The sequence below is a fragment of the Asparagus officinalis genome, chromosome 4 (genome assembly GCF_001876935.1).
Source record: "Asparagus officinalis chromosome 4, Aspof.V1, whole genome shotgun sequence".
Taxonomy (NCBI): Eukaryota; Viridiplantae; Streptophyta; class Magnoliopsida; order Asparagales; family Asparagaceae; genus Asparagus; species Asparagus officinalis.
Genome location: NC_033797.1, coordinates 87,548,207 through 87,559,548, shown reverse-complemented (window position 1 = coordinate 87,559,548; position 11,342 = coordinate 87,548,207). Strand labels below are relative to the sequence as shown.

The following is an 11,342-nucleotide window of genomic DNA, read 5'->3' as shown; positions in this document are numbered from 1 at the left end:
TAAAAAAATTAACGCCGGGCGATTCGAAAAACCATAGGTTAATGCCGATTAACACATAACCCTAGGTCAACGCCAGTTAATGCGTTGCGATGAAAAAGTCAATGCCAAGCGATTCAAAACCCTAGGTTAACGCCGGTCAATGTGTAACCCTAGGTTAACGTCGGTCAATGTGTAACCCTAGGTCAACGCCAGTCAACGCGTTGTAATAAAAAAATTAACGCCGGGCGATTCGAAAAACCATAGGTTAATGCCGATTAACACATAACCCTAGGTCAACGCCAGTTAATGCGTTGCGATGAAAAAGTCAATGCCAAGCGATTCAAAACCCTAGGTTAACGCCGGTCAATGTGTAACCCTAGGTTAACGCCGGTCAATGCGTAATCCTAGGTCAACGCCAGTCAATGCGTTGCGATGAAAAAGTCAACGCCAGGCGAGCCGAAACCCTAGGTCAATGTCGGTTAACGCGTAACCCTAGGTCAACGTCGGTCAATGCGTTGTAATAAAAAAGTCAACGCTGGACGATTCGAAACCCTAGGTTAACGCCGATCAACGCGTAACCCTAGGTCAATGCCAGTCAATGCGTTGCAATGAAAAAATCAACTCCAGGTGATTCGAAACCCTAGGTTAACACCGATCAACATATAACTCTAGGTTAACGCCAATCAACACGTTGCAATAAAAAGGTCAACGCCGGGTGATTCGAAACCCTAGGTTAACACCGGTCAACGTGTAACCCTAGGTCAACACCAGTCAACGTGTTGTGATAAAAAAGTCAATGCCAGGCGAGCCGAAACCCTAAGTCAATGCATAACCCTAGGTCAACGCGTAACCCTAGGTCAACGCTAGTCAACGCGTTACGATAAAATTATCATAACGGGGTGATTCGAAACCTTAGGTTAACGTCAGTCAACGCTTAACCCTAGGTCAATGCCAGTCAACGCGTTGCGATGAAAAAATTAACGCCAGGTGAGCCGAAACCCTAGTTCAACGCCGGTCAATGCGTAACCCTAGGTCAACGCCAGTCAACACGTTGTGATAAAAAAGTCAACGCCGGGCGATTCCGGTCAATGCGTAACCCTAGGTCAACGCCAGTCAACACGTTGTGATAAAAAAGTCAACGCCGGGCGATTCGAAACCCTAGGTTAACGACGGTCAACGGGTAACCCTAGGTCAACACTAGTCAACGCGTTGCTATGAAAAAGTCAACGTTGGGCGATCTGAAATCCTAGGTCAATGCCGATCAACGTGTAACCCTAGGTCAATGCCAGTCAATGTGTTGTGACAAAAGTCAATACGACTCAATATATTATGATGGAGATAGTCAGTTGAAAGTCAACTCGACGATACGAGCCAAAATTAACTCACCGGTTTTGATTCCAGATTTTGATGACGACCAGACGATAAACGCAGCGCCGGGAGAACTTCAGCTATTCGTCAAAACATTGAATAGATTGAAAATCAAAGGAGTCAAGAATATAAACTAACTACTTGTCCTTTTACATCGACTGAAGGTTGGACCAATCATATCCAAAGTATTTTAGGCTAATCTATAAAAGAAACGAGACTGAAACACTTTGGAGGGGGTATCTGTAGGCGTCAAAAATTATCTATAGGTCCCCACACGCGGCTCGAGATAGAGAGAAGATGATGAACATCACTATTTAAGTCATAGAAGCTCATTTGACTTCAACAAGCACACGGAGTGAGTCGATGAACTATGTGAAGCAACAGAACAACAGAATAACGGAAACACAAGTTGATCGGGAGCCCCGCGTCGCTTACGAAAGGTGAAGTGTCCCTTGTATCCTATTTACTCCACATGTAATTCAACCATGGGAGCTTATAGATATACTCATTAGCTTTCCAACGCATCTTGAATTGCGTCATTCCGAGTTCGGATGATGAAAATATAGCGGAAACGGATAGAACGGACAAAACTCTCCAAGCCAAACCTTGGAGAGACACCAAGAGGTGTCTCGGCCAAGGCTTGGCCAGAGACACCAATGGGTGTCTCGGCCAAGTCTTGGGAGACACCAATTGGTGTCTCGGCCAAGTCTTGGCTGAGACACCAAGGAGTGTCTCAGCCCAAGCATGGCCGAGACACCCACAAGTGTCCGCAGACCCGAAAATCCGGTTTTGGGCGGTTTGAAGCTGTTTTTCGATCCTCAACCGCCTATATTTGTTCCAACTAATCTGAATCTATCCAAGAATGTGGTTAAATAGTTATAACTAAAGATAAGAGTGAATTGATCATTCTTATCTGAACACGGGGCTCCGAAAACCTATAAATACGGCCCCAGGACCTTCATTTTTTTAGAGATCTGGAATTCTCGAGCGTTGGTGAAGCCCTACCGGATTGAAGCCTGAAGGTGCACGAATTTCAGAACAGAGGAGGAGATTAATCGAGTTCTTCAGCACAGGAAAGAAGAGTTCGTTAGATTTGCAGTTCCCGTGTTCGTCCTTTAAGATTACCCATTTGTGGTGATCTTAAGAAGAGCAATTATCTCGTTGTTACCGAGATAAGCGCTTCGGCTTCTTGATTCCTTCGCGAATCGATGAAGCTTCGGATCTGATCTGATCGTCTGGTGGTCCACGGATATTGACGTCCCTGTCACCGGCCAAGAACCCACACAAGCAAGAGACGATAAACGAATCTTGTGTTTATTTTTAAGAGAGTTATAATTTTTTTACTTTTGTTATTTGAATTCGTTGTAAACGACTAAAGTTATAATGAAATCAATCACAAAGGCAACTTTCGAAGGAAACAAGCTTCGATAATGAGGTATACCCTACATACGATGATTTACATTCTAAATTTAATGAAATATTAGCACAATTTGACAAACTTGTTGAAAAGTATAAAATTGTTAAAAAGGTGATTTCTACTTTAAAGAAGAATAATAAATTGTTGAATGCTAAAATTCAAAATCTTTCTTTAGAGGTGAATGCATCTAATAACAAAAGTGTAAATACCACTTTTGAATGCACACAAAGTTTCATGTATAGAGACTTGCATTATGATTTATCTAAACAATTAGCTGATAAAATTTATAAAAATAAAAAAAATTAGTTGCTTGAGTAAATGAGGTTTCATGTGAATTGTCTTTTGAATGAAGAAAGTTTAAAACTCCTTGCATTACTACAATTTCTAAAAATAAACATTGAAAGTCCAAAAATATAGATTTGGAAGAGGCCATGGAAAAATTTTCTTTAGATTATAAATGTTTAAATATGACCCTTTCCAATCAACAATCTGTAAAAGCTAAAACTGGACTTGGTTATTCATATTCAGAAAAATATAAAATGTTTCAATCTTCTTTTATAACAGGAAACAATTTAACTATCAAATGTATCTTCTACTATTTTCTCTTTATTTGTAGAATGAGTCATCTCAATAAACTATCAAATGCAATATAGAGTTAAAATTATTAAGCACATTTGGGTACCTAAAGGTACAATTGCTAATTAACGTGAAACTATGTGGATACCTAGGTTGAGGAGCAAGATTTGGGTACCTAAAGGTACAATTGCTAATTAACGTGAAACTATGTGGATACCTAGGTTGAGGAGCAAGTCAACATTGATTTTGTTTTTTTTTTGTAGGCCTGAAGGGAGGTTAAGGAGCATGGCAACATTGATCCTGGTTGCTCAATATATAATCAAAAGACAAGATTCTATTCCTTAGCCAACTCAAGAAGAAGAATAATGTAAGAAGTTGTTGATATATTGAAAGATGGTACCATTATACAAGCAAGAACTTATTGCAATGACACAAATTGTATACAAAAATTATTTCAGCAAATCTTCTCATAAGGGTAAGCTTCAGGTATATTGTACAACCCTGAACTATTGTAGGTACATAAAATTTTTCTTAATCTTTCTTTATTTTTTCTTTTTTGTTTTCTTTTTAGGGTTTTTTAATTTTTTCTCTTTTCATTAAAGAAATTTTTTTTCTTTTTTATTTTTATTTTGAAAAAAATAAAAATTAGCAAAATAAAAAAACTTTAAATATGCTTATGTATATGCTTTTACAAGATTGATTTGGATGATATTATCTTTTGTTTATAGGCTTGATTATATTATACAGGTTCACATGTTATTTTTCATATTAATTTATGTATTATATGTGCATATATGATTGATAATGATATGATTGCTTAACACACTGTTTCATGATATTTTTTCATATTATTTTTCATTCACTTAGTTTTATATGTATCGTGTTCGGTGTTGTGAAATAATAATAAATAGTTCTATATGTTGTTCATAAAGGATTTTTGGACATATCAAAAAGGTTTGAGCTTATTTTTTAACTTGAATACATTACCCTATGGTAGCGGTTAAGTTGCAACGGTTTTAACTGTTGCGTTAGATATCTATCGTAACAGTTTGTAATGCCTAATACAACAATTTACAATTTATAAAAAAACGTTACCATAGGTCTAATAATTATTCCTGTGCTTAATAATTACTCTGGGCTTAATAATTGTTTTTAAAGCCCATGTCCCTGACCGATTAAACGAAATATATCTCTCTCTCTCTCAAATCCTCACGGAAATCCCTAAGCCAAAAATTTCCGCTCCCTAAAATCGCCGTGGCGTCGTCGATCTCATCACTGAACTCGTCGCCGTTTCATCTTGGATCTCATTTCTAATCTCCTCTCCGATATTATCTTCAAGGTCGAGCTACTCTCGTTGGTTTGATCTTTCGTACTGGAGATCGAAAGACCCCTCGATTTCAGGTTTTTTCTTCGTTTGATGCCTTCGTTTTCTCTAATTGCAGTTGTTTTAGCACGGAATTGTTCGATTCCGCTCTTGATTTAGGTCTTATGCGGGGACTGGAAACCCTAGCAGTCGTTTTGTTTTTGGGCCGAGAAGTCTGCAAAACCCTATCTCAGTTCAACTGGTTGCTTAGAGATTATCTAAAGGCTCAATGCTGAGGTTTTGTAGCTCTTCTTCTGAAGTTTAATTACCTCGCAAATTTCCCATTCTCTCTTCGCCCCTAAATATTCATTTTGTGATTTTGAGCCTCAAATCTCATTGATGGGAGCTTTGTAGGGTTGGATCAACCAATCTCTTCTCATGATCTCTGACCAAATCAGGAGATTCAATCTTTGCTATTGGAGAACGGAAGGAGAACTTGAGCTCAAGTGATTTTTGATGTTTTCCCCTTTTTTCACTCCTTGTAGCGTCAAGTTGTTTGATTCCAAGCTTGATTTATATCTTACCAGCTTTAGAGTGCCGATGTGTAGGCCATGCACCTTAGCTGGTAGGGGTTTGATTGGTCTGACGAGGGTCTGAAACCCTGGCTAAGTTAGACTGGTTCCTTAGAGATGTAGCTAGGCTTTACATTAGAGATTGAAAAGCTTGATGCTGCGGTATTTTAATTGTTTTTCTGAAATTTTGTTATTTGTTTAGATATTTAATGGTGTAGTCATCTTCCAAGATGCACATAAAGAGGGTAAAATTCTTGTCTCTTTCCTTAATTTTTCTTTTTTCTCTAAAATTTCTTTGTCTTTTGTGTGCGTAACGTGATTGTATTTTCATTAAGAGTTTTCTTATTGTTAATTCTTGTCAGGTTATCATTGAAGGATTTAAGAGTTACAAGGAACAAGTTGCTACAGATCCCTTTAGTCCCAAAGTTAATTGTGTTGGTACTGTTATTAGATTTCTATTTGTTTTGCTCCTCTTCAATCCTCTGAATCTGAGTAAAAATCTTGATAGATAATAAAAATTGGTTATTTCTTCTTAAAATCAGCTCCAATTTCCCAGTTTAAAGGATTAAACCGTAGCCCTACATAATACACATATTCAATGTTACATTAAACGCTGGGCGCTTCTGGGCGTCGGACTTGGCGCCCAGCGCTTAGACGCCTAGACGGGCGCCTAAGCGGTTTCTGGGCGGTTTTTTTCTTCTGGGCGGTTTTTCTTTTTTTAATTGTGATACTTGAACAGAATCTCAAAACAAGAAATATATAAACTCTCACATGTGTTATGATATAAATATATTAAGTTAACATGTAATAAATTATAAATGCATATGACAGTCATAGGTGGCTAGGAGCAGTTAATTTCCTTAAGCTTGAAACAACAAATCTCAACTTCGCTAGCCTGCTAAACTGAAGAACATATAATAAAAAATCCTCACAAGTAATAAGAATCTACCAAACATGAAACATCAGCGGATTAAACTTACTATCTCTCTTAAACATACGGAAAATTCAAATGATCAGGGACGTTACCTTTCCAATCAACACAGATTTTACCTTTCCAATCAACACAGATTTCTCTTAAACAAGTAAGCAACAGACACAAGTAAGCAACCCAATAAAAATTATCAACCCAATCTGCTTAAGAGCACAGTCGAACCCAAGTTTGAAGTCGTGTTTTACTTACAGGTTGAAGATGAGAACGAAAGTCCAGCACGAGGATGAGAACGACGAGCTCGAAGATGAGCTCGAAGTTGGAGATGAGAACGACGAGCTCGAAAATGAGCTCCCAGGTTGAAGACGAGCTCGAAAGTCCAGCACGAGGTCGAACTTGGGTTTTGGCGGAGATCGAAGACGAAGCTCCAGCACGAGACCGAACTTGGGTTTTGGCAGAGATCGAAGACGAAGCTCCAGCACGAGATACGATCTCCCAGGTTGAAGATGAGCTCGAAAGTCCAGCACGAGGTTGAAGACGAGCTCGAAACTCCAGCACGAGATCGAAGACGATTTTTTCCTTTTGCTGGCGGCGTCGGTGAAACTGTAAAAGAGATTTAGGGTTGGGTTTTTTGTTTTGGGTTTTGGTTTTGGGTTTTGGGTTTTGGGTTTTGGGTTTGTGTTCGGGTTTGGGTTCTTGGGAGCGCCCAGGGATTTTTTTGGGCCTGAATTTGTGAGGCGGCCCGTGTAATCGGCCCGCTTAGCCCTGGGCGGCCGCCTAGGCGCTCGCAGCGCCTAATCGCGACCGCCCAGGACATTTTTGCACGCTCTGGGCACCGCCTCCGCTTAGGCGGGCGCCTAGGCGGCCGCCCAGAGCGTGTTTTACAACACTGCACATATTATCTGTGTGATACACAAAACTTAGTATTACAATGTTGTTACACGCATGTTATGGTAATATTATGATTTTACAAACACCTATTCAATATGAATGTCATTTTCTCATTGGAAACAATAAAAAAAATAGTGGAAACAAACACGGCTATTAACTACTCCAAGATAAATCATCTCAATAAATAATAGTTAGGTATGGATAATGTCATGAAGCTAGAAAGACATGGATAATAGATGCTTTCAAAATTAACGGAGAGGTGGTTGAAGGGTGCAGTTCCTCAATAATAGTTAGGTATGGATATAGTCATGAAGCTAGAAAGACATGGATAACTCATGTACCTTGAATTTTGAACTCTTTAAGATTTTTTTTTTGGATTTCTACTGAAAACTTAACAGAGAGGTGGTTGATTGCAATAAAAAACCTACTTTAAAGAGTTTCTAGATAAATTAAAATTAAAATATGGTTTCCATATAATCACGTATGTTGACTATCAGATTAGAATGTTGACTATGGTAAGTTGCTTTTAGTAATAGGAGTATGTACCTGCTGTAGTTTTTTTGTTGCTGTTGTTATCAGATTAGAATGCTAGGGTTTTGGTTGATTAATTATACAATACACTTCACATACATTTTTTTGAACATACATGCGACTCCTCCGAATCTTGTTTCAAATATGTATTGGTAACCTCCTGGTTAATGTCTGAATTTGTTGATGTGTCTTAATTTTGTGACACAGACATCAATAAAGTCACATAATCCTCCTTTAAGTTCTCAATTAAGACTGCTATTGCGAAAAGATATCTACGCATGTATATACGAGCGTATGAATAGCAACATATGTATACATGTACGGATGTGTGTATACATGTATATATCTATCTCTGTGTGTGTTTATCTATATTAGATATATAGGAGTTCCAAATTGTCAATCTAAAGATTCCACTAAAATTAACACAGAGGGCATCTTGTACTAATGAAAGATCTTTGTTATTGTTTTAGAAGATGTCATGTTGAGTTATAAAACCCCCTTTTTTTTACAAACATCTCATACTAACTTATAGAATGCTGAGATAATCCAGGCTGGGCAAACCTGGTTTCTCTAGCCGAATACACATCAAATATCGTAGCTGTGCAGTCAGATGTGTCAGCAACATGTTTCTTATGCGCATATAACCAGTGCACTATCCATGTATACTTCTATGGTTTTGATTTTATTCTTATCAGTCTTTATGAAATTATGAAAAATGTTTTCAGGTTGTACGACATCTTTTCTGGAATAGAAACTATGATGAACTTTTTGATAAAAGAAGTATTTGCTTAGCTTATGTTTTTATTCAAAAAAATTATTATTTTACGCTTAATTAATCAAGACATGCTTTTCTTTTGGTCCTTGAGAACTCACACGCTTTACCTGTTGATAAGTATCCTACAAGCTGATATATGCTAGAAACCACACATCTTACTTACCTTCTCTGATATAAAACACTAAATAACGATCAAACAAATACTGAATCCCTCCCTCAAGAACTGACAATTGCAGATGGTAAGGATAGTGAATCCAATTGAGCTATTCTCCTTTTAAGTTCTGTCGAGCAAACTGTAGCCATCTATTTTACTCATATAATTCAGTACATTGTGTAGCTGTTTGTTTTAAGTTCTGTCGAGCAAACAGCAGTGAGAATTGCAGTATATAAATATATGTTCCCAGTTCCACGAGGACTATCTTTGAAAAAAGTTACAGGAATGTTTGTGAATAACTTTGGGGTCATAGTATCAAATGAATGTTTTTATTCTTTGTTTAGCTTTGATATGGTAAAAAGATCTTCTTCAGATAATATGATATGCACTTCATCTTCTATCTATTTACATGTCCCATCATCTTCATGATTATTAATATCAATACTAATAAATTTATAGTCATTGATATTTTTTTCCCAGACTTAAGTTCGTAATTGATATTTGAACTACTTTAAATGTTATTTGATCTTTAGTGAAACCTTGTACTGTTTATAATCTTCTAATCTTCTGGCATAGCATTTTTGAGTATTTCCCATAAACCTCTTGGATTTCTTGGATCATAATAAACAAGTACAGTGGCAAATAGCTGCCTTAGACTATAAGGTATATGATACAATGATGCTTCTTACAAACAAAGCTCTAAGCTATTATCAGATTCTAATAATCCATGCAAGAAAGCTGCTTCATGAAATGAGCAAGCCTTTTCATTATTCACAACTTTAAGATTGACAAAACATGTAGTGGTTCTAATATGATTTAATAATATACATATATATTATTGTGTAGCTATTTGTTTTTGGTGTTCGTACTGGGTCCGCCTGTTTTCTTTTTTTTGTGTTTTTTGTTTTTGTTTTTTGTGTGCGTGTGTGTGGGGATATTGATTCTTTCTGTAATATGCTGATGTTGGATTCCACATATCTAATCTGTAAGCTCTTTTGTTGGTCCTGTGGCATGCTATTCATTCACATTTTGACTTTGGTTTGTCTTAATTGATACATGATATATTCTCCAATTAGTTTTTTATACTACCCTACCTTTGTTTTTCCGCTCCATAGAGAGAGCATTTTCTTGGTGATTTAATAAGGTGAAAATATCAAATATTGTCACATGAAATTGACATGAACTTCAATGCCACAGAGAATTGAGAATGTTCAAGCGAGTGCGGATTCTATCAGAAGAGAGAGGTGAGGATATGTATTCCTCGATGTAATTTAGAGCTCTGTTTTTATATTGTCTTTTTCAATTAAGAAGTGGTGATAATCGGTATTATTACCATCATTTTCTTTGAAAACCTTGTAACGGGGTATATTCGTTCGCATGTACGTCCATAGCATTTTGGCAAGCTAACATACGTGAGACCCCCTAATCCAGTAGTATTAAAGTCATTTTTGTTCTTTCATTGGTACCCTTAGCTGTCCATAGATAGAGGTAACATTCACTATTCTGGGTGCTTTTGCTTGCTGAAGAAAAGGGATCAGAGCTTCAGTTACTCTCTTCATACCATAATAATTTATGTTCAGGCATTCCTCTGCTGTCTCAGGAGTCTCTTTTGCCACTTCTAATAACTTCATGAATCTTACAAATCCATTTTCCTGCATCAATATTTGACCACTCCTTTCTGTTATGTACACAATCATACAATCATGAGCATGGCTCATTAGAGCAGCAAAAAAAAACTTTGTAGGATGCTGATGAGTTTTTAGTTATTTTAATAGCAGTTGAAATTTTACCTCTTCTTTGAAAGTAGGTGGAGTCCCTGTCATTCCACCAACTCCTGCATTGTTAACCTGTAATGTGATAGAAAACAGAATTTCACGTAGTATGTAAAGATGTTGGGTTTTTGTTCTTTCATTTCGCTTCATATGATTCTTATGTACAATGTTTATAACTTGTTTTTAGGTGTACGATCAGGCTGATGCATTTTCTTGGCAGATTTGAATGTCTGAAGTGTTTTGAAAGAATAAGATACAGAAAATAGGGCTGAACGAAATAACTTACTCTACCATCTTTTTTTGTCAAATGTGTCTGTATTAATTCTGAAACTGAGAATTTTTTGCTCCTTTCATCACGCTTCTGGTACTCATGGATCAATATGTTCTTTTAACTTCCTTTTCAAACATCTTTTTTCCCCAATTTTATTATCATCATTACAAAAATTATGCTGATTCATGGAAATTTACACAGGTACAGAAATAATGAAAGCCAAGATTGAGATTGATACTGACAGGTTCCTAGTGAGTATTTGACATTGAGGAACAAGTTTTTGGAAACAAATAGAGAATATAATCTTTGACTGAGAAGTTTCATATTTTGTAATCAAATGTTGATGTACATTGTTTGAATGTTAATTCTGTATGATATTTTCTGAGTTGAAATATTGGTAGTGTGGATTTAATACTTTATAGTTTTTATACTATACTGATGTATGTTTGCACTTATCATTATGGTTGATTATGCTCAACATTTTTACTTTTATATTGTGTATTAAAATTTGACTTGGCCATGTTCTTAAAAAGATTGTCCAGGTAATTGAATACTATATTATTTTGATGTAGGAAACCAAGAACAGCTCAATCAGAGCTGTTGCAATAGCTCGATCAAAAACGCTACGATAGCTCGACCAAAACTGTTACGATAGCTCAATCCAAACTGTTGCGTTAGGTATTTTAAAACTGTTGCAATAGCTCCAACTGTCGCCGTAGCTCTATCAAAACCATAGCTATAGCCTACTAAAACCGTTGCGTTAGATATTTTAAAACTGTTGCAATAGCTCCAATTTTCGTCGTAG

General features: G+C 36.8%; 1 long non-coding RNA gene across 2 annotated transcripts; it reads left to right on the top strand.

Annotated features, from left to right (window-relative positions):
• On the top strand, positions 4,521–10,465 carry LOC109837819. Of its 2 annotated transcripts, none has more exons than XR_002246467.1 (5): positions 4,521–4,679; positions 4,783–5,460; positions 5,578–5,653; positions 9,692–9,738; positions 10,454–10,465. It is a non-coding gene; the product is annotated as an uncharacterized LOC109837819 (long non-coding RNA). The 2 variants fall into 2 exon arrangements; XR_002246466.1 differs by having other exon boundaries at positions 4,521–4,741; positions 4,824–5,460.